This window comes from Rhipicephalus sanguineus, chromosome 6 (assembly GCF_013339695.2).
Source record: "Rhipicephalus sanguineus isolate Rsan-2018 chromosome 6, BIME_Rsan_1.4, whole genome shotgun sequence".
In the NCBI taxonomy this organism is placed as follows: Eukaryota; Metazoa; Arthropoda; class Arachnida; order Ixodida; family Ixodidae; genus Rhipicephalus; species Rhipicephalus sanguineus.
This window is the reverse complement of record NC_051181.1, coordinates 30,873,248-30,897,683: the sequence shown is the minus strand read 5'-3', so window position 1 is coordinate 30,897,683 and position 24,436 is coordinate 30,873,248. Positions and strand designations below refer to the sequence as shown.

The 24,436-nt window shown below is 49.0% G+C and overlaps 1 protein-coding gene across 1 annotated transcript in view; it reads left to right on the top strand.

Moving 5' to 3' along the window:
• Window positions 1-24,436, top strand: part of LOC119397802 (uncharacterized) — a 312,440-nt gene that overhangs the window by 228,729 nt on the left and 59,275 nt on the right. The window lies entirely within an intron of this gene.

Sequence of the window (24,436 nt, the reverse complement as noted above, 5' to 3'; positions counted from 1 at the left end):
AGAGCGCCCAGACGTAGGCGGCTAGATAGATAGATAGATAGATACGTAGATAGAAACGCCCAAAGTGCCTGAGGTTCGCGAAGAAATGCTTCGCATTTAAAAAATGTTTATGTTACGTGGTAGCCTTCCGAATTTCACAGAATGTCATCTGAGCGATGTTTATCAGCAAATTTGTTTTGAGAGTGTATTTTCCTTTTTCCCATATTCGAGCCGAATTGTGAGCGTAGTTTCCTGCTGATGGCCCATATTCGCGCTCATCCTGTTATGTTCGTTCCGTGCGTTCTTTCTGCTTGAGCAGCGCGTTGCAAGTTTCGAGCTGCTTGCCGTTCTTCGCGTGACATTACAATTTGTTGCTATAACATTCATTCCTTCACCCTTGGGACGAAAGAATGCCCAACAAACGCTCAACTACGTCTGTGAAGACACGGTTCACTTTCGTGTTATACCGATTCCTATGACAGAGGCATCAGTCATGTTTTTTTGTCCTTTCTCTCTAATTTTCGGCCGCCAGTCTTCCAGCCGTGTTTCACTTATTTCCAGCGCGGTCCTGTTTACCTTCCCATTGTTGTCCCTAAAACCGAAACCTTATAGTAGGCTAGTGCCCAAACATACACAGGTTGGGTACCTCCACATTCAGTTGGAACATGCTCCATCTTTTCCTTAGCTTCTCCACAGCCTGTACTTATTTCTTCGTCTTTACTGAATCTCGCTTTATAACTACACGTACTATCTGAAGTGTTTAGCGCAGAATTATGAAGACGGGACAAGAAGGGAGAACACGTAGACAGGCGCTAACTTTCAACAAATGATTTATTTGAATCCGGATCACACATATTTATACACTTGAGAAAAATCACGCATGCGCAGGTACAGTACCGTCGAGGAACACCAGTTCTTTGTTAGTCAGCGATAGTGACGGGGTGCACTTCACATGAGGGCTTCGAATGACATCAAACAGCTCTCGCTTCTCCCCGCGTGTGTTTCCGTCTTTCATATATAAAAGGGAGGCCCTTCTAGCAACTCATTCAGTTCATTCTAAGACTGCCATAGGTAGACCACTTAAATTGAAGGCACCAGAAAAATAGCGTAAATACAATGCTCGACGAAAGGAAAAAATTGGCCGTGCTGTAAATAGTCGCGGGACCAATCACAGTCTACCACAGTGACCACAAAGCGATGACCACTACCATTACTCTAAAGTAATAATTACACATACCCCCCTCCCCCCACCCCCATCAGCAAGTGTGTTGTTTGATACAGCTTCGCTGGACACTCACGTTAAGGCGGGATGGCGGCCAATTTTTTTTCGTCTTTACCCTTTTGGTAATCACTCAGAGGCGATTTCTTTCCATCAATGATATCCAATAAATCCTCCACCGCTCTGACTTTTCGCTTAACGCTCTTTGTTGTCATATCGCTTACACTGTCAGCTGTATACTACTTGCTGGTGAGTCTCCAAGCTCTTTTTCACCACTGTGAGTCAACGCTCTTCCTATACAAATACCGGAAAACTTTCTGCCCATCTACTTTTCTTAATATTCCTTAGCCGCTCGTCGAACCTCATTTTGCTCTGAGCTTCTCTCGCCTCAAAGCTTGTCCATCCCATGTCGACCTTTACAGCCTCATTTGTCGTCTTCCTGTGAGCGCGCATGGGAGGCGTCCCGCAGTTCTTCGATTCACATCCAGTCCTGATTGCATCTGTGGCTTGAGTTCCAAAATGTAAGCCCCGGAACCATTATACCTTTCCTCAAACCTCGAAGCACCTCGTATCTCTCGTATCTCCATAATGCTCCGTTCTGTATTGCAGCATTCCTTTTTCCCTTTGCTACAGTGGCTTTTTCCTGTAACTCTATTATCTATCAACCTCATTTACCCATACTCCGAGGTACTTGTATTCTCTTACCCTCGGTATTTTCTGGTCCTGTATTGACACCACCTGATCATTGGGATCATTGAATGCCATCAATCCACATTTTGTTACACTACATCCTTCTCCTTGAGGTTCACCTTACCTTCCGCATATATCCACCAGCCGCTGTATATTGTAACACACAATTAAAAAGCACACTTTAATAGAATAAAGTAGTTGGGGTGAACTTGTGCCCGAGAAACAAACAATTCAGAGAAAGTCTGTGTGGCAGCTCCAGACAGCACTCTCACTTTTTTTCGTTCTACACCTCTTCTTCTTTCCTTGTTTTTCTTGTGTCCTACGTGGGTCAGGCGCAGCTGCTGTGGCATGGTTCATGTAGGCACGTGCTCTGTTTCGAAAGTACGCCATGGATAATTGGGGCGTGGGGAGGGGGTGGCGCAAGAATCGGTCAGCGCGCGTAGCTGAAGGTAGCTTGTGCCATTACCCCCCTTTCAGGTGCGCATGGTCCCGATGCTTCATACAAGCTGGTTTCCAGACCTTCATTCATAGTGCTTCCTGGTGAAAGCAGTTATCATGGAGGAGATGTGTTTTCTCTATTGTTCATTGCCTGTCGGTTTCATTCTTACGACATGCACGATTTCTGTGTGATGCCGCCATCGTGATGAAATTGATGGTTCCTCCGGAACAAGTTCGTACTTCCGGAATAATCAATCCTTTGAATAACACCGTACGGACCAAAATAAGGGCGAAGCAACTTTTCGGACCGGCCACGTACACGTACGGGAATCCACACCCAGATTCTGCCTCCCAGTGAATACTGGACGTCTTTCGTTGCAGATTGTATCGACGCTTGTCGATTTTTGTTGGTGGTGACACAATGTTGTGGAAGCTCTCTTTGCTTCTACTGCCCTTTCTATATAGTCGCTGATATCATGGTCATTCTTGGACATCTCATGTACAGGTAGCATTGCATATAAATTGGTGGTGACTGGCCGGCCAAAACCAGTTGAAACGGCGTCATAAGGGTCGTCTCTTGCAGTACGGTATTGTAAGCGAACTTTGCATACGGCAGAATTTGGTCCCATGTTCGGTTCTATACGTTAACATAACTCGACAACATATCAGCCAAAGTTCTGTTCGGTCGTTCAGTTAGTCCATTTGCTTGTGGGTGAGACGCTGTCGTTTTTTTATCACTGGTGTACGTCAGTTTCATGATGGACTTCGTCAAATCAGTCGTAAACGCAGTTCCTCGATCCGTAATCAGCACTGTAGGAGCACCATCACGTAGTACGATGTTGTTGATGAAGAATTCAGCGACTTCAACGGCCGTTCCCCTAACGAGACACGCGGTCTCAGCATATCGAGTCAGATAGTCAGTTACCGTTGTGATCCACCACTTCCCTGATGCGGAAGTAAGAAATGGTCCAAGTAAGTTCATTCCCGCGTGGGCGAATGGGACCTCTGGTGGTTCTATAGGTTGAAGGAACCCTGCTGGTTTTAATGGTAGTGTCTTACGTCTTCTGCAGTCCCGATAAGTTCTGACATAGTGTTGCATAAAACTCAGCAACTTTGGCCACTAATATTAAGTGGGAACGCGTGCTACCATTCTGCTTACTCCCAAGTGCCCGCTGATGGGTCGTCGTGGCAAGCCTCCAAGATTTCAGGACGTAATACTAAGGGGACTATGATCACGGAATGTCGTTGTATTGTGCGCAAAGTTCTTTTCATACAGGACGTTATTTCGAAGGAAGAAAGCCGTCAAGCTGCGCACAAAATCTCGTGGAACATCGACAGTGTCCCTTTTGGTAGATTGATCAGTAGGAATAAATCCGCGTCCGACTGCTGATGATGCGCCATCTGTGACGGCGCCACTCCCTATCGGAAAAAACAGCGTTTCCAGTGTCTCCCAGTGCCTTCCAGCGCACTGGGTTGCACTGGAAACGCTGTACAGTGTGTCCTAGTGTACTACAGCGCGCTGGGAGGCACTGGAACAGACTGTACAGCGCGGCCAGTGCCGCCCAGTGCGCTGAAAGACGCTGGGAATACTGTACCCAGTGGCCCAGTGTCTTACAGCGCACTGGGAGGCACTGGCCACGCTGTACAGTCTCTGCCCGCGCACTGGGAACACTAGCAGCACATTGGGAAAAAAACTGGGCGCGCTGGGTGGAATTCATATAAAATTTGGTATTGAGTCGCGAGAAGTCGAAAGAAAAACTTATCGAATATTTTCAAAATATTGTTCTATTCTGTGTCCTATGCATATCTAGCTTTAGCTTTAGTTAAGCGACGGACGTACGTATACGCTAAAGCAATCTGTCGAGCGCGCGCGTTTTCGCTGAAGTGTGTGATCGAGTGTCGTGAATGTAGTTCATATAACTGCATCGAAAGAACTTATCATTCGCATCAAAATACGACATTAGTATTTGTCTGATAATAACATCAACCTACCTTACCAGTCAGTCTTTCCATGTGGGCTCGAACCGCTGAATGCCGCACCATCGCCGCACGTCACTGGCAACAGTGAACCAATGTAACGCTCAATATCGGCGTTTTTAGCTTCTGATTTGTACAGTCGAAGGTGAAAATATGGCCATGCTTGAGTCAGGTAGGATCGAAACTACATTTGAATGGTTATAAGATTCTTCGTAATTGACTATGCACGTTCTTCACAGCGATCGCGGCGCACGGAGTACAGCTCTAAGCCTAACGGTTGGTTCGGCTAGGGTGAACCAGTGCGGCTGTATATTACGCGGAACGTAAACAAAGAGGACGGAAAAGATGTTCAAACGGGTGATGAAAACTAAAGTGTTCAGTGTGCAGTTCAGAGAAACATTGTTTTCTACATAGGTATGACTAACTGCTTAGCGATTCAGTGCGATCGCCGCAACACATCTGCGGTTACGCTAGCATTTTTTGCGGCAAAACGTGCCAGATGGACGTTCTGATTCTAGGCAGCACATAGCAAACAGATTAACTGTCTTCTGTTAGCTTCTCGCGAGCACGAAGAGAATGAAATCTGCGTTTCTTAACGAGACAATGAAAATACTGGCTACCGGAAGTAGTTACATGAAGCAATAAGAGGTTTACTGACGTCTTTCAGCTGTGGCGTAGCGGTAGCGTGTCCGACCAGCGCCTCCTCTATTTTTCAGTGCGGTGAACGCTCTCCTCGGGCCGTCGAGCGCGCGCGCCGCGTCCGCTCGCCGCTGCCGCGTGGTGGCGCTGCGCAAATAGACTACGGGAAGCTGGTGCTGAATGGCCGCGCGTATCACGAAGCTCACGAATTCGTGTTTGCACCCGAGTTAAATTGCATTTATGCTTCTTGCAAGCTTTCACAGGTACAGGGGGATGAAACGAATTGTGAACATAGCGGCGCGCTGTTTTCATCACGCTCTAACCGTGGTGTGCAATAAAAAGATGCTAGATGGTCTTTTATCGTGTCGTGGATGACGTCGCCTTTTCATCAATCATCCAGGCTATAACCACTTGAAAATAAATGCGAAACTGCAAAGAATGCAGATGCCGCATATTCGCGTGTCTTTCCATCCCCGCTGTACGTATTCCGCAGGTAGTCTGTCAGTCCGTGCTGCCGGTTCCATACTTGCACTTGAGTCTGATAGTATTCGCGTTTTATTTTCTATTTGAGGCTATTGCAACCGCCCCAATGCCTTAATATGTCATACTGTGGTGTCCACTATGCAAATGGAACTGAAAGAAATCACGATTGTCTTTTTTTATTTCCCTTTCTTGATAAACAAAAAAGAAAATCTCACAGGGTCTCTTATGCATTCATCCAAGACGACTGAAAGGCGAAAGTTATCTTCTTCTTTTTTTTTCTTCCAGTCAATGCATTGAACATTCCCTGCCTCCCTCCGAGATATTTCTGCGCCTAACGTGGTTTTCTTACAGCCTCAAGGATCGGAGGCAGTGAAAGCTTTCTGCACATCAGCGGAGGCATGCATTGCCTCCCTGATCGGCCCATTTTGACTAAGCGAAGATGTAATATGACGACGTCACGTGATGTGACGTCACGATAATGTCACAAAATTTTATGATCTATGATGTCATATGATGACGTCATCACGTAATTACTTTTTTAATCACTCATGCTGACACCGTGGACGGTCCATTTTCGCGTTTGATGAGGCATCTAAGGCTTTCGCCTTAATACATTGTTCGGCTGTCGTTCCATGAAATTCCAGTTGCCGCTGGTGTTCAGTAGAGGTGGCTTACAGTAATTAGGCGAGATAATTGGTCTCCTAATACATCTTGAAACTACACTAGAATATGCAGCCGTCGTTTACGACGCTGCATATAAGAAGCGGCGGCTTAAGAAGGATGCGGTAGCGTCACTCTTTGCAGACTACCCTTCACGTTTGCAGCCCAAGGTAACAAGTGAACCAAGCATGCCAAGTATCCCTAAACGTGACCGTGTTGCATCTGAACAGTCAACCAATGGCTGTAGTACCAGTAGCAACACTGCCTCGCGATCATCGCCAATGTGTATGCAGCGCTGACATTAGGTCCAGAAGCTGAAGAATTGAAGCCCATGGACACCACATGCGCTACCGACAAAACAACCGACAATCATTATGTACAGTGTCACAATGGATGAGTGCACAAGGCTGAGCAAGCTGCCCCATGCGAGAAAAGCGTCCAGGTCGACAGCCATTCGGCCTCTATACTTTGCTCACTACCGAAAAAGGCAAATGAAAGAGAAAAGAAAGATACCTGAGGAGCCAGATACATGAGGCTACAACAATCCGTCGACAAATACAAACGACTTGCTCAAGCAACTGACAAAAGGCCGCGCCATTTTTCACGCCTTTCACATTCGCGCAAGTTTAGAGTCGGCACTACGACTTTATACTTGAACGACAGCGTCTGTTCACACACATCGGTCAGTGTTGCAGGAAGGGCGCGGCATATGTAGCTGTTTTTGTTTGTTTTTCGTACCACCAAGATTAACTGGTTGAAGCTCTGAAATGGTGGAATCACTTGGCATAGTTCCTCTTTTGTGCCACCAGCCGTTGCTTTCTCCCGGTGGCAACAAATGTAATTCTCAAAAGCTTTACGAAGGGAACGAACGATCACTTATATTCCTGGAAGCACTCTAGTGACATTTCATGCTATTTAGCGCGTGAACTCCAGGCTTGCGTATAGTGCGCTATACCAGTAGACGGTAGCACGCATCGAGGAACTTTAAGCGCCCAAGCTTTCAGTATTAGCTCTTGGCAAATGCTGCTTTCGAAAATCGACTTTCAGACAGTCAAAAACCGACTCTCAATCAAGCGAACGTAAGGGTGACAAAACAATTTTCCGTGCACCGCTGGCATGAGCGCGGTATCGGGCTAACAGACGACGCGCGAGCGTCTCGATCAAATAGCCGCGAAAGACACATGCCTTCGAAATGGGCTGGTTGCTCATAAGACAAGCGTTTCATGATTTAAGTTTACAAGTTTTCATTATACTTTAAGCAACGCGAATACAGCCGAAAACTGAACCATATAGCAGCATCGAATGCAGCCACGGCATTCGTTTCCGCGAGCGACGACGCGTCGGCGGGTCTACTTCGGTGGCGGCGCCCTCCGGCTAAAAGCCGCACTAACGCCGACGGTCGGTTCCCATTGCGCTCCGCTCCTTCGCCCAGGCACAGAACAATAGAAGAGGCGCTGGTCCGATTCAGGATGGACGCTGCGTCGAGGTGATGGGTTCGACTCCCGCTCGCTCGTCTGATTTCTTTTTTTAGGCGTTTTTTTTCTTTTTTGTCGCAGCGAGCGTGTTTCAGACCTCATTACGATCTGGGCATAACCACAGTTTTTAAAAACAATTCAAAAGCCCGATTTCGGCACGTAACGGGTGTCCCAGTGTACAGCGCGCCAGCGTCCAGCGGTCCGCGGTGCACACCAGCGTCCAGCGTCCTAGTACCCAGCGCCACACTGGTCCAATAATCATGTATTGCATTGCGACAGCGACACTGGGTTTTCCAATAGGGCTGCTCGAAGAAATGGAAAATCTTGTCCATCTTCTGTGGAAGTAGAGACAGTGGGTTTAATCGGTGCTCGCGAGAAGCAATCATCATCACTGTGCTTGCTACCAGATTTTTATAGGACCGTTACATTGTATTCCTGTAGCCGTATGCTCCACCTCGCAAGCCGTGCAGGCGGGTCCTTGAGATTAGCGATCCAACACAACGAATGATGGTCACTAATACCTCTAAAAGGTCTACCGTAAAAATATGACCGAAGCTTGCTGATGGTCCACATTACTGCGAGGCATTCTTTTTCTGTCGCTGATTAGTTCACATCAGCTTTTGAAAGAGTGCGACTAGCGTACGCGATCGCTCGTTCTTGTCCATTTTGCCTCTGAATGAGTACGGCTCCGAGACCTAAATTGCTCGCATCGGTGTGGATATCCGTTTCTACTTCCTCGTCGGAATGGGCAAGATCTGGGTGACACTGAAGACACTTTCGTAGTTCAATGAACGCGTCTTCCTGTTCACTAAGCCAAACGAAAGGCGTGTTTTACAGCGAAAGCTGTTATTAGATCATTTCAACGGGCGTTTTTGGCGCCGTAGTTGTCCGCCGCCGGTGTCCGTAACCGCTATCGCACGAAATAAGAAAAAAAAAGGAAATAAGAAATGTTCTGGATGGAACGGGGTTCGAACCTGGGTCCTCTGCGTGGGAGCCCAGTGTTCTACCTCTGAGCCATGCCTGTGCTTGAGACTGCGTTGCAAAAAGACTCTATACAGGCTTCATGTAGGGAAGAAACCACATTAACATATGTAATGTAGTGTGGTAGAAGAGTAAAATAACAACCAGGCGTCACACAAACGCGGATTCTGTGACCGGGTGTGACAGAATGCGAATTGCGCAACGAGTGGGCTGTTGAATGCTTCCAACACACTGTGGCTCTGGACTGCGTTCCGTGGCTCGAAAAGGGCTTGGAATCATACCCAGCGCCTCCGCCAGTTTGTAACGCAAAATTAAAGAGCCCATTTTAATAGAATAAAGTAGTTGGGGCGAACTTGTGCCCGAAAAACAAGCAATTCAGAGAAAGTCTGTGTGGCAGCTCCAGACGACAGTCTCTTCTTTTAACACAAAAGTCTTTTATGACGGTGTCCACCAAGACTTGACGATGTATTTCCGTCACGGATAGGACGTTGATAAAATGGACGCTAGCGGATGAGAAAGAAAAAAAAAATTAAAAAGTTTCGCCGCTGCAATTCGAAACGACGAACTCTCGGTCCGCGACGATGAGCGCCCGGTGCGCTTCCGACTAAATCACCGAGGCAGATGCGCAACATTCCGCAAACGCGCCTTATATCCCTCACACATTCTCTTTCACACGGTGCTCTCTGTTGGCGGGGCGGGGTGGTGCCGCCGTCTGTGAGCGGTGAAGTATTGCGGCATGACACTTACTAGCGCCAGTATAGGCGATGCGCAAAGCACCGACCACGCCATCTGCCGCCATGGCTCGGAAGCGCTCGCGGGGCCCGGCGAACAGTGTTTCAGCGAGCGTCTACGCGAGTGCACGGATGGATGTGTTTTTCGACGTCATTTAACGACTCTCTCGGGCTTCAGCGATGTCAAAAAATGACTGCTGCGTTGTCGGCTGCTCAAACACATACAAGAACTCGCCAGGAACGCACTTCTACATGTTTCCGGTGCTATTTCATGAGCGAGAGCGACGGCGACGGTGGATTGCGGCTGTCCGACGCAAAAGGTAAGCAATCGCGCTTTGTTTAGGCAGTGTTAGAACGATTACCGTGTTTTTATTTCTCCATTTATGTCGCTACGTCTTCAGCGAACGCTACTACGTTTACATTTGGTCGCCTCGCCTGCATTGTAGACGCTACAATGCACATGAGGTTGTTATCACTGATACGACGCGATGCCTAGGCTCTCTTGAAAAACGAATGGCGCGAAGCGCTCTGCCAGAGAATGTGGGGCAGGTGGCGGCTACTTTACAAAAGCGCCGTGGAATCACACGTGTGCTGCACGAAATGGGCTGCATTCTACCTAATGATGGCACTGGAATGCGATCACTGGTGCAGAATGTTCGCTGTGCGCTCGCCTCAACTGTTTGCATATTGGCTGTAAAACATGGCACCTGTTCGCACTGAAGGCTTTTGACAGGACATTCAACCGATTCAACCTCCCTTTGAATGCCTCGTAACATGACTTCATGCTAATAAAAAACACCCTTGATGTATCCCACTAATACTCATTCGCTTTACACAAGCTGTGTTATGAGTGGGGCCATAGGCGTGCTCACGGGGCGTGGGGGCTTTCCTATTTGCCTAAGAGGGGGAGGGGGGGCGCAAAATCTGCCCCTTCTGCCCCATCTGTCTGTCTAGCGCGGCTAAGACGCCACTCCTCCTGAAGGCGCACGCCAGAAGAAGCCTCATCCATCAGAGAAACCGACATTTTGTGCCAGAACTGTTTCAACCACTTCAAACAGATCGCCGTAGAGTCTCTGGATGCATCTCATTCTGACGAAAATTTTGTTCCTGAACAAATTGCTGTCGAAGAGCTACACGTATTCGTGAAGACAACAATTTTTTTTTGTCAGCGAAATTACAGGGGGTCGACGGACATGCACCGACGTTCTTCTCTGAAGACACCCAGCAAATACGTAGCCAAGCTGCTATGACAAGCTAGGTGACCACCAGCTCCGCAGTGACTCAGTCCCGCGCCACTAGCGCAAGCTGCCGAGATATTTTTTGGCAAGTTTATTGTGCTGGTTTCAAAGTTTTACCAACGCTGACCATTCGCGTGGCCGCACCCGTGAAATCCATGCGCCGGCGCGACAGCGTTCCCTCAAAATCTACTATATAAACACATGGCACGTAAACGAAGCTACTGTGTCCAGAAAAAAACGTTGGTCCATGCGTCAACGCATGCAGGCATTAGTGATCGGGACGTTGTAAAGAAAGCGGTGTACTTACGATGAGCTCCATCCACTTCGTAAGGAAGCTTGTTGACGCTTGTCTGTGGCAAACACTTGGCGCGTATAGTGACATTGTCGTCCCACACAGCTGTTACATCGGCCACATGTCCACTATTATAAAGCACGGCTCCTTTGCGCACACTATCGCCGCAAAAGTAATTATCAGGGACGCGCACAAGCGGCAAATCGCACGCGCGCACTTCCGTCATGCTTGCAGTGAAAGGAGGCGTCCGCTACGCGACCCGTGTGCGGTTCCAACGGCCGCCGCTACGCGGCTTTCAGTGGTGCCCCTATAGGCGCTGCGCATCGCGAATAGAATGATTCGTCGACGACGCAGGTAAACCGTGGCATCCGAGAAACGTGCCGGCGGGCACTCTCGGAGGCCACGGTTAAAACGTCTCGATACCAGTGAACAACACTAGTCGCGCTAGAATCGGGAAGTAGCCCTACACGCAGTTACCTTATTTGCATTTCGATTTGATTTAGAGTGTGTCGGCTCGTTGTCAGAGAAGTGCAGCTTCCACGTGCATCAACGGTGTTTCTTCGCCGTCGACTCCTTCCAGTGCGATAGCACCGACTGAAAAAACTGCTGCAATAAGCACTGCAGAAAGGCAATGATGTCAACGGGCGAATGTCCTGCCTTGGTGGAGCGAGACAGAGGCCAGCGGGACATGGAACGCCTGAGCAAGTTCATAGCTAAAGCTACTAACCTCTGCCTCCTGTGTTGCTGAAGTGCAGTGTGGTAGTATATGCATGAGCACGGGCGTAGGTTACCTTATTACTCAGGAGATCACACCGTGCCGTTTCTCTACTTAAATGACGACGCTTTGAAGAAGTGCATATCGAGAACCAGTGTTTATTATGTGCTTGTTGATGTGTGTGGAATTCACGATATGCTGTGTCCAGGTATATGTAAACAACTTCAGCTGCCACAACTGTTGAATCGTTATCACGGGCGTTAGTCGTCGCGATGGAGATGTTCCACTAGGAGTCAACGTGGGTGCATCCACGTCAAACGAGGCTATAGCTGCCATACACCAATAGACATTGTTCAAGCTCTTATATATCACTACACACGATGCGGAACAAACGAGCGCTGTGGAACGGAGACATAGACAAGAGGCACACAGGACAGGCGCCTCTTGTCTATGTCCCCGCTCCATAGCGCTCGTTTGTTCCGCATCAAGTATGAACCAACTTGCCGGAACAAAAGTATCACTACACAATAAGCACTACTTCTGTGAAGACACGTTTCGCTTTGGTGTTATACCGATTCATATGACGGATGGACCAGCCATTTTTTATTACGATAGCAACTATATGGACACTCTCGGTGGATTTTTCCCGTCGCCGTTGCCGTCATGTCCTGGATACGTATATCTATGTGTATATATAAAAAAATTACAGCATATCCACGGGTGAATGATGAAGAGCTTGGGCGAAGCTCCTGAAGCAGTCATGGTTACACCGTGAAATGTTCAGTGGTTTCGCCCAGCAGTAATCAAAGCGATACGACGCATTGATTACTGCTGCGCTCGCTTGGCGGCAGCCTCTCGAGCTCGCGCCTTGGGATCCTGCCGACGAGCACGAGACGCAGCGGCCTCCCGCACCCGGCGCTCCTCGTCGTCCATGGTCCGCCAAGCAGCACGACCCGGCAAGCGCACTCCTCCACGTACGGCGACGATCAAGGAGAATGAGAGATAACGGGTGCGGCAGCCAATCTGAGAGCAGCGACACCTATAACGCCATCTAGCGTGCATTCACCCAACCGCCATATTGCACACATCTCTATGGGACAGCGCCCTCTAGTATATCGTCACCCAACTGCAGTTTGCATGCATCTCTATGGGACAGCGCCATCTGTTGAATGATACGAGAGACGCGACGGCGGGGGAACGCCGGACGGAGCGACGACCGACCAGGTGATGCTATAAGGAGCGTCGCCCCTAAAAGACACAAAGAAAAATAAGCAGAAGAAAACAATTCTGAAGTACCCGCCGGTGATTCGAACCAGCGACTACTCCCTCCCTAGTGCGCTGCGTTATACAACTCAACCACACGCCATGTATGCGCTGGCGAGATAACGGCGAGCAATTTATGTTCACCCTTTACCGCTGGTGGTATGCAAATCTCGGAGGAGATTGAGCGTGCTTTCTATAACGCAATGCTCCTTCATTTTCTTTCAATTTCAAAACTGCCCTAGAGACGCGCACGACAATGTGGCCCCTTTCTGTACCGACTCGTGTTGTGGAAAGAAAAAAAAAGAAAACCGGGCATACCTTGGCCCAGAGGTCCCCGTGTGGCAGGATACTCAGAGGGGTCACTCCACGCGCCGCAGTTCAAAAGAAAAAGAAATACCTAAGAGGATCTGATTCTCCATTGTCGACAGGTAGCTTTGGCCAATCCCTGAGAGTGGTTGTGTGTCATAATTTTGAGGAAAGATACAAATATTGCGCGTTGCTCAAGCACAAAGACGTCACAACTGTGACAGTTGTTAATTCACGCTCGTCCTGCGTATACATGTGCTTTCATTTCGGTTGTCCTTTGTGTTTCAGCGGCGCGCTGCAAGTATCGAGCTGCTTGTCGTTCTTCGTGTGACATTCCAGTTTTTTGATATCCCAATCATTACTTCGTCCCTACGGCGAAACTGTGACTTTTTTACGTTCCACGCCTCCTTTCCTTGTGTCCCAGGTGGGTCATGCGCAGCTGCTCTGGCATGGTTCATGTAGGCACGTGCTACTTGCCGCATTTGTACTATGTTTCCCAAGTACGCCGTTAACAATGGGGTAGGGGGGTAAGAACCGGTCAGCGCGCGTCATTTGAAGGTAGCTTGTGTCAATATCATCTCGACTGCCCTCAATTAAGACAATCTCGTCAGCATACTACCACGCCCACTTGTTTTATTTTGATGTATTCGGGTTTGACCAGCAAGGACGGTTATAAACGCTCGACGCTGTCCGGGAAGCAGTGTTCGAGAAGCTTCGCGATCGTAGTAGATCGTTTTGTTAAGATTCCGTTCGTTGTTCCTACGCTCAACCACTAATTGCCAGGCAACTACTTCGGGGTAAAAGCTTCTCCGCTCTTCTGCGCCGGTGAGCAGCATTTGCGCTCTCCTTCTCCATGGCTATACCACACTGGCAAACGCCAGCCAGAGGCGCTATCAAGCGGCTCCAGCGCTTTGTCAGACGGTGACTGCGCATCGAAGGCGCACAGCTGCGCGCGCGCGCCGTCTGCCGTGGCTATGACGTCACTCCTCTGCAATGCGCATAGCGGCGAGTCGCGCGCGGCGGCGGCTGAGTGCGTGGAGGTGGCGGCTCCGGTGCGCCAGCTGTGAGACATCACTGCTCCTCGCGCATGCGCAGCACGGGTCTTGCAGGCGCACATGAAACCGCTCCAGCTCGGCCAGTGTCGCTAACGCTACAAAATTAGCCACCCTGTATACGAACTGTGTCTTGACGGTGAGGGTACCCGAATCTTGGAAGAATGCTAACTTCATCATAATCCATAAGAAAGGGAACGAAAAAATTACAGGCCAATCAGCTTACTGTTCGTTGTCTACAAGCTGTTTACAAAGATAATAAATAATAATGCCGCCTTAGGATTCAATCAACCAAAGGACCATTCAGGATTTCCCATAGGCTACTCGAGATATCAGCAGTCATGCGGGCAACGCGGACAACTTAACAGGCATGTCGCTGATACAACTTGTTCCTTTCTTTTTTACGTGATACGCTTCCATCAACTCACGCGCAGTCTGGTACTTCCTTCTGCCTAAAACCTTTTCCTCTTTAAAACGCTGTTGTCACTTGTGGATTTTACATTTCATTGGCAAATGCGTCAACCCGTCCCTCATTAGGTTTGGTTCATGCTCCCTTCAGCGGCCAGTCTGCCCGATGTACGAGTTGCCACAAGAAGGGAGAATTTCATACACCACGCCTTTGGCACAGTTCCCGTGCGTCGTGCCATGTTTCTTGCCACGTCCCTGCCGGCTTGACTCGTCCCGAGTAGTTATCGGGCACAACTGAGCCAGCTTAACGGATGTGGAAAAGGCAATAAGCACTCCATAACGCCCTGCTACCATTTTCAGGTTATGGGATACCTTACGAACATAAGGAACCACTGCATATCTTACGGTTCCAGTTTCTTCATGTTCCCCATGGCGCCTCTAGTACCTTTACCCTTCACTTTCCGTAAAAGCGCTTCGGAAATAACGTGTCAAATATATTGCACAGCAGCCCCACAATACAGGAACCAATGCAAATGCCGCGTTTTCGCAAAAAGAAAAGCTGTTTGTTAAAAGAAATAAATGTACTACTCAAATAGGCTTCCAACAGAGTTAAAAGTTACCTAAAGTAACACCAGATCAATTTTAAAAGGGTTTGATGCCGCTTTCTTCTGTGCAAGACTTCACCACCACAAAGGTACATCACGTGGTATTGAATAAAAAGGATCTTCCACATCTGCGGAAAAAATCTTCCACATCTACATCATTTCGAAATGCAGTTGCTGTTACGTTAGACAACTTTTTTAACTCTATTTGAAGCCTACTTGAGTAGTACCTTTATGTGTTTTGATAAACAGCTTTTTTTTGAAGAAAACGTGACATTTGCATTGGCTCCTGTATTGCGCCGCTTCTGTGCAATACATTTTTATCTAGTGATGCTCGATGAAGCCTTTAAACTGGACAGCGCTTTAAACATTCAGCAGAATTTTAAGTGTATGGAAGACTTTTGTATTCTTTTCAACAGATAAGGCTCCTTGAAGCGCTGCGATGCTATTTTAAATAGATTTAAGATTCACGGAAAAGGACTGGCATTTACACAAGAACTGCACAGAAGGCAACATCATGCAGCTTTTAGATTTAAGCATAACACTTCATAACGGGCAAACGTGTTGGCAATATTTTCCACGTGCAAAGAAAGGGGTAATGCCATATGATTACTGATAGTCCAAACTTGTCAAGCCTGATATTGCTATTTTCAGCCTTGGGTATTCTCTTGAAACATCGTTCGCGCGAATGATGCAGGGGTCATTTGACAATCAATGATAAGATCGAGCAAATCAAAGCTGCGAGCTTCCCTGACTCGTTATTGATAGCAGTGTCCGAAGCGCTTTTACGAAAAGTGAAGGGTAAAGGTACCAGATGCGCCACGGGGGAACATGAAGAAACTGGAACCGTAAGACCGGCAGTGAATCCTGATGTTGATATGGTCTCCCATAACCTGAAAATGGTAGCAGGCCGTTATGAAGTAGTCATTGCCTTTTCCGCACCCGTTAAGCTGGCTCGGGGAGGAGGCTACTCGGGAGGATACTAGCCGGCAGGAATGTACGTGGCAAGAAGCATGACACGACGCACGGGAATTGTGTCAAGGCGTGGTGTATGAAATTCCCCTTTCTTGTGGCAACTCGGATTGGGCAGACCGGGCTCTGTATAAATGAAAGAGCCATGGAGCATAAACCCACTGTAGCAAGGGATGGCTTGGCTCATTTGCCAATGCACTGCAAAACTTGCAAGTGTCAACCACTTTTCAAAGTAATAAAGGCACCGCGGAATCAGGGCGTCGATGAACCATATATAAAAACACTGAAAAAAATCTACAGCGGCTCCACAGCCACCGTAGTCCTCCATAAAGAAAGCGACACATTTCAAATAAAGAAGGGTGTAAGGAAAGGAGACACGATCTCCACAGTGCTGTTCACGACGTGCTTACAGGAGGTTTTCAGGGCCATAGATTGGGAATAGTTAAGGATACCAGTTAATCAAGAGTACCTTAGTAACCAAAGATTCGCTGATGACGTTGCATTGATGAGTAACTCAGGGGAGGAATTGGAACTCATTACTGAATTGGACTAGCAAAGCTGAACGGTAGGTCTCAAAATTAATATGCAGAAAACTAAAGTATTGTTCAACAGTGTCGGAAGAGAACATCGCCTTGTGATAAGTAGCGACGTACTGGAAGTGGTAAAGGCATACGTCTACTTAGGACAGGTGGTGACCGTGGAGCCGAACCATGAGATTAAAGTAACTACAAGAATAAGAATTGGGGGAGCACCTTCGACAGGCCTTCTCAAATCATGAATGGTAGTTCACCACTATCCCTCTTGAGAAAGGTATATAAAAGTTTTATCTTACTGACACTTACCTACGGGGCAGAAATATCGATGCTTACAAAGAGGGTTCAACTTAAATTGCGGACAACACAGCGAGCAATGGAAAGAGAAACAAGCTTAAGGGACAAGAAGAGAGCAGAGTGGGTCAGGGAACATTAAGGACATCTTAATCGAAATCAAGAAGTGGGCATGGGCAAGCCATGTAGATAGAATTGCTTCATCAAGCCAAAAACGGTTAGATAAGTAGAAATGTGAAGCATTCGAGTAGGGCTAATTGAAATAACGAACTGCAGCGTTACGCCTAGAGTAAGGAACCGCTCAAGGCTAAGTGACATAGAAAATCAGAGGCATTGAAGCCGGGATCGGATAATTGAGTGATTTCTAGGGAGAAAAAGGAGTGATCAGCGAGACATGTGGATTTCATTCCGATTCGGCTTAAAGTTGTTACGCTACGTCACTGACGCTGCCTTTGCCGTAGCGTATTTCAGTTGTCAATAGGTCGGCGAAAGCGATATTTACGGAGCTTTTGGAGCGAGTAGCTGGCGCTGAAGGAAAATGTGGCGGAGGTGAGAGACTTGCGACCAGTACGGTTGAAAATTTCGCTATTACCGCAAATTACCGGAAATGCTTTATGTTAACTAGGCGGTCAGCAGCGCCCGTTCTAAAATGATATATGTGACTTAGGGTTACATGAATTCTTCGAGAAGAAGGAGATGGTGATTCATTTGTAGTTAAACCACTGATGCAGCGCGTATTCCACGGAAAAGAAGGGGTGATGTCTAGTGGGAACAGTCCGTGAAGGGTGGTGCGAGGGTTCCGCTTGGGAAAGCTTGGTGTTAGCTTGGTGTTAACGGCGCAGAACGTCACATAGAGGACAGAGACAAAAGCCGGCGTGACAGAATCGCCTATCAAAATAAAATAAAAAATCACAGTTTCACCGCAAGAGTGAAGCAATGAATACGATAGCAACAAATTGTAGTGTTACACGAAGTGAGGCTGGCAGCTAACTGTTCTGTATCCGATATCGCGTAACTAAAAGCGCTTGTGTAAGAGAATGCGGCCGTTCTAAGAATAAATGCTCTCCGCATAGTCACTTCGCGTTGAGAGCGCAGCACGTAGAAGGGTATACGAGCCGTCCGCTGCGATGGCTGTCGACATAGCGCGCGCGCGAGCGATAGCGACCGCGCCCTTAGATTAAAAGTTGAAAGTTGTCCCCACCCCCCCCCTCCCTCCGAGCGAAGCGAACGCACCCGCCGAACGACGGAGGGTGCATGCACCTTTTCATGGTTGTTAAAAACGGGCGGGGCTTTTCCTATCTGCTACAAGCTACAAGGCTTTGTTATGCTCTGCTAGCCGGTTTGGACAGCCGAGGGATTACGACGCTCGCCTTCTTTTGTCGCCTCGCGGGTTCGAATCCCGCGCCGCCAATATTTTTTTTCGCCAAGAATTTCTCTTTCTTCACCTGTTTCTTTCTTTTTTTATCTCTTCTCTCTATATTTTCTATGTCTTTCTTGTCTGTTTATTCGTATTTCTTGCTTTCTCTATATATGCATATTTCTTTCTGTTTCTCGCTTCCTTCTACCTTTCTTTCTCTTTCTTTCCTTTCTTTCTTTCTCTCTCTTTCTTTCTATTTCTCGCTGCCTCTTTCTTTCTGTCTCTTTCTGTTTTTCTTCCCTTTTTTTTTTCTCTCTATTTCTCTTTCTCTTTCTATGCTATGTGTAGCGAGAGAGGGAAACGAGACGGCGGCCAACGTGGCCGTGTCGTTGTCTCGCCACTTTATTTGGGACGCGAGTGCCGAAGCGGAGCGGCGGCGGCTGCAGCGTCCAAACCGCCAGGAGCGTGAGCTCGTTCTTAACTGGCTCGCGCCTCGAGCGCTTGGCATGAGCTGCACGAGAGGCGCAGCGCGGTGGCTAGAAAAAAATCACAGCATATCCACGGAGTGAATGATGATGAGTGAGCGAAGCTGCGGAGGTTCATCGGTAAACCGTGAATCTTCCGTGAATTCTGCCCAGTACATCATCACCGACGTGAGATAGGGCGCGTTTATACTAAAGGTTCAATGAGTTATGACGACATGAAGCTCACTTTAATTTTACATGTATGCTGTGAATTTTCATTGTTTAGAAAACCATTGCTTTAGAAAACATCTGGCGTCTTTCGTTAAGCAGCTGGCGTCTTTTCCTCTTGCTTTAGAAACATCTGGCGTTCTTCCGTTTTGCTTTTACAAAACATCTGGCGTCTTTCGTTGGTTTATTTCATCAATCAACAGCGTTTTGAACAAAATTGTTATTGATTAATCACGCACAGGAGAAATCTCACCAGGCACTACCTTGGAGGTAAAGAATGGCTGCTAATGGGAATGAGAGACACAAGAAGTCGGCTTTTAGCTACCGCTGCGAATTTTTTATTGTTCAACAACGCACAGGAAAAATCTCCCACCGGCACCACCTTGGAGGTCAAAGCGTAAGACTGGTTACGGACTACGACTACGACTACGAGGAACGAACGGGTGCCGCCTTAAGGAGCTTCGCCCCTAAAAAATGCCAGGCCTGCGCCGAAACAGCAGCACAGTCACAGCGAAAGCTGGAAGAGCGGCGTTTCTAGAGCCCGTTCTAAGCTGCCTTGGGGCTACTAAGACAAGTTCACTAGAAAGGTACCCACTACACTATAAATCACAATTGTTGTGAACTTGGGAAGCACCTACTAAGCCATTATTCTTCATTCTGCGGGGAAGCGGGGCACCAGCTACACGTCTGTAAGGCATTATGTGCCCTTTGTTGACGCGACGACTGATGACGATGAAGAATTGTGGCTCAGCCCTTTGTAATGGGTTGGAAGCTTTAAACGGCCCACCAGTTATGCAATTTGCATTGGGTGACGCCCGATCGCTATTTCCCTCTCCGTCACGCTTTATAACATATGTTGACGTGGGAGAGAGACGGGGGGGGGCGAAGAACTTTACTGAGACCCCGAGGAAATGGATCATGCGCTTATGGGCTTCCTTGGCAACCAATACAAGTGCACTTGCGAGGAACCCACTACGCTATAAATCATTCTAATTTTTTAAAAGTAGGGCAGCAGGCACTTTGCCATTTTTCGTCATTCTACGGAGAGCCGTCGTACCTGCTAAATGCATGTACGTAAGACATTATGCGCGCTTTGTCGATGCTGTGCCTGATGACGATGAAGAATTATGGCAGAGCCCTTTGTAATGGGTTGGAAGCATTCAACAACCTACTCGTTGCGCAATTCGCATTGCGTGATGCCTTGTGACAGAATTCGCGTTGTGCGACGTTTGGTGCTTATTTTACTCTTCTATCACGCTATACTGCATATGCTAATGTTGTTCCTTCCCGACATGAAGCCTGTATAGGACCTTTTTAACACGGAAGTGTTTAATGCCGGGGTCCACCAAGTACTTCCGTCACGGTTATGACATTGATAAATTGGACGCCAACGGGTGAGAAAGAAAAAAACTAAGAAAAACATCCGCCGCTGGGAATCGAACCCACGACATTGCGGCCGCGACGGCAAGCGCCCGACGCTCAACCGACTAAGCCAACTTGCCAGCTGACGGACACTCCACGAACGCGCCTTATATCTTTCACACATTCTCTTTCGCACGGTGCTTCTGTGTTGGCGGTGTAGGTAGGCGGGGCGGAGCGGGGCGGTACCGCCATCTGTGAGATGTGAAGAGTAATGCGTCACGATCGACATTACCTGGCGCTCACTCCGAGATTGCGTGCGATATCGGAGGTTACGGTTAAAGCGTCTCGTTACCAGCGAGTGACACTGGCCGCGCTGGCGTCGCCGAGGGAACCTAGACGCAGTTATGGTCTTTGCCTCCCGCTTCGTGTTAGCGTGCGCCGGCTCATCGGAGTAGTGCAGCTTCCACATGCACCAGCGGGATTTCTCCGTCGCCGACTGCTTCGATTGCGAGAGCACCGACTAACAAAACTGCTGCAATACGTGTTACAAAAAAAATAACACGGTTGATCCCTCCGTCATAGGAATCGGAATAACACGAAAGTAAAGCATGCCCTGAAGTAACCGAATGCGTACTGTACAAATTGATATAAGAGAGTTTGCACAATGTATATTGATGTCTGGCAGCTAATGGCGCCGTTTAACGTGTATGCGCCCACTTTGATGATTGGTGGTACATCTCCATCCCGGCGACTAACGTGCATGTTAAATGATTACACAAACCCTCGTGGTAGCTGTAGGAGTTAACGGTGAAAGCGTAATCAGAGAACGAGGTGTGATAGCCAGAAGAGCGTCGCATATTGGACGCAGAACTTGGTCGCTATCCCGCGGCATGTTAAAATGTGATTGAACACCACAGCCGGACTAGGACTAGAGGGAAACGCAAAGCGCGTCGAGCCGCTCCGATAGCCCGGCCACGATTTTTCTCGGGGCGAGCGCGTGAGCATGGAACGCGGCCAGGAGAGGCAGGCGCGCGTCGCAGAGCTATATGCTGAGCGAGGCCGACGCTTTTACGACGCTTTAGGGAACCTACATGAACGGCCGTGCGGTTATGGAGGCTCCCTACGACGCTTGGACAAAGGTCACCACCTCGCGGTGTGTTAAGGCACTGACAAAATTCAACTTCTATTGAAAACGCGCCCAATGGGACGGACGCGTAACGCGTTATAGGTGCTAGTCGCGGAGGCCACAGCAATGACGAATTGCTTTACCTTACCTCTCCCAGAGGCCGGGAGAGTGGTAGATATAAAAGGCGCGTTCGTAAAGCCTTCAGAGTCTGTATAAAGAAAAAAAGTGATCGTGGCGTAGTGGATAGCGTGCCCGGCATCTGTTGCTGAGGGAGCGGTCGTGGGTTCGATGCCCGTTGACGGTACCTTTTTTTTCTTTGCCATCTGATTGTGTATATTTTTTCGACGTCATTTCCGTGACGGAAATACGTCACTGAAGTCTTGGTGGACCCCGGCATGAAACACTTTCGTGTTAAAAATGACACGATTTCGACGGGCGAATGTCGTGCCATGGTGGAGCGAGACAGAGGCCAGTGGGACGCATGCGTTTGCGGCTTAAGCGACCAACCTCTGCCTCCCATGTTGCTGAAGCGCAGTGTGGTAGTGTATGCATGAACACAGGCGTCGGTAACCCATTGCTAGTAAGCACACACTGCCGCTTCTCTCCTTAATTGATGACGTTTTGAAGAAGTGCATATCGAATACCAGGTTTATTATTTTCTTGTTGATGTCATCTTTGCGCGGGATTCACGATATGCTATGTCCAGGTATATGTAAAAACTTCAGCTACCACAACGGTTTAATCCTGATCATGGGCGTTAGTCGTCGCGATGGAGACATGCCACTAGGTGTCAACGTGGGTGCATCCACGTCAAACGGTGCTATAGCTGCAAAACACCAATAGACATTGTAGAACCTCTCATATATCATTACACGATAAGCACAACTTCTGTGAAGACACGTTTCACTTTCGTGTTATACCGATTCCTATGACGGATGGATCAGCCATGTTTTTGCAAGGCATTTTCAAGCACCGGCATGGCTCAGAGGTTGGATACTGGGCTCCCACGTAGAGGGCCCAGGTTCGAACCTCGTTCCATCCTGGAATTTTTTTCTTGTTTCGTTTTTCTTCTTATTTCGAGCGTTTTTTCTCATTTTTCTTATTTTTCTTATGACGATTCTGATGAATGGTGATGATGATAACGCTGCAGATTACTGCCCCCCCCGCCCCCCCGCAGAAAAGAGCCCGGAATGAAAAACGATGGGGGCGTATATACAAGAATGTTCATGTCGCGAAACGATAGGGTCCGTGGGCAGTCCAGGTCGTTAACGTGAAAGTAGCCGTCAGAAATCACAAGGTCTCTGGCGGGCGATTCTGGGAGCAGCGCAGCGGGCGAGGGTCGCGACGAAGGGACGCTGTTGGAAGGAGCTAGCGACACGGATAGCGAGGAAATTGGTAGTGGGCAGAGAAATTCCGCAGTGCAGCCCAATGAAATTGGAACATGCACAAGCTGTTGTGATGCTGGCGGTTCGTGCGCACACTCGGGTAAATGTGTCTTAACGAGAGAGCGAAGCGTAGGTGCAGTACATTTTGGCCAGCTGATTTAGAGGTTCGTCGGTGTGAACTTCACCGGGTTGGGCGGGCGACGCAATTGGCATGGCGACGGTGCCGGTAACGGCGTTGGTGGCGGCACATTACTGGCTACGGCTGCTGTATTGTCTTCCGTGTAGAGCTCAGACCAGCCGTGAGTCGTGTGCTGCAGATAGACGTGGCGCGACTACTCTTGGTAGTGATGAGCCGTGTTGGAGGGACTGGAAGACGTTGCAGCTGTAGTCGCAGAATTAAGTTGTTTAGTAGGTACAGGAGAGCGCATGTGCGGGGCGGCAGGCGGGTTGTCTACCTCCGTGGCCGGTAGGGCATACGCGGTCTGGCCTACCTGTGGCGGGCCAGGCGGGTGGTCCTCGGGATTTTCTGTCCTCGTACAGCGTCACGCATGTTCGGCCGTAGCTGGTTATGGGCTTGAACGTCTGCTGCGAGAGATTTCGAGGACGATGGTGGTTGGTGCTGGCAAGATGCGGACAGTGGGGAGGTCGATGAAAAGGCAAGTTCGTTGATAATCGCTGGCGATGCCTCCGCAAGGGGGGGTGTCATAAAGCGGGCGTGACGATGTCCGTGTCTACGGCAGACTGCAGAGCGTGCGGCGAGGTAGCCGTCGGGGAGCCTGACTGTGTGAGAAGTGCCGTGGGCTGTGTAGGTCGGGGAAAACGTGCAGATGACCGGCACGCCTGAAGGACCTTGGGCCGAGACTGTCTAAAAAAATTACACCATTCCCCGCTAAAGGGGACCATGAGGCGATGCGAAGCCGGAGCACTTGCACGATCGCGTTCCGTTGGCGTTCTTTGGGCATGCTACCGACCTCGCGTCGTGGAACGTGAAGAGGAACGCTACGCGCGTCTTGTCTTCCCTCTAGCCTGGCCGTTAATTCTCACAGGGCGAGCGGGGAACGCGGTCGGCAGGCGTGCGAGAGGGGGGCAGCGTAGGAGCGGAGAGAGAGGGGGAGGGGACGCGCATGCGCTGGTGCTCGTCGCGGCGTTGCGCAGGAGAGAATTTTGGCATGTCTAGCCCGCGTTTCAGAGGAAAGGTGGAAAGGGGAGGGGAGAGGGAAAGTGGAGAGGGGGAATGGGGATGGGGTGAGGAGAGGGGAAGGGAAAGTGGAAGTGTAGAGGGTATGCGCATGCGCAGTAAGTGTGGTCACGCCGCACACCACCACCACCACCACCACCGGATTGAACTCCGCCATAAGATACTTCGCATCTAAAACGCACCTCGTGTTGGACAAGTCAGTCGAAGTGCTGGCGTCTTCTACCTTGTCGTAGTGGTCCGGTACAGGAATGGATGCCCCTGTGGCCGAATGAGACGTAGAAGGAGTCGTGGTCGGGCGATTGAGGCCTGCGGGCTGCGAGCCGATTGGTACCGCTCCCTGCGACGGAGGGGAAATCTGGAACTCGCGGC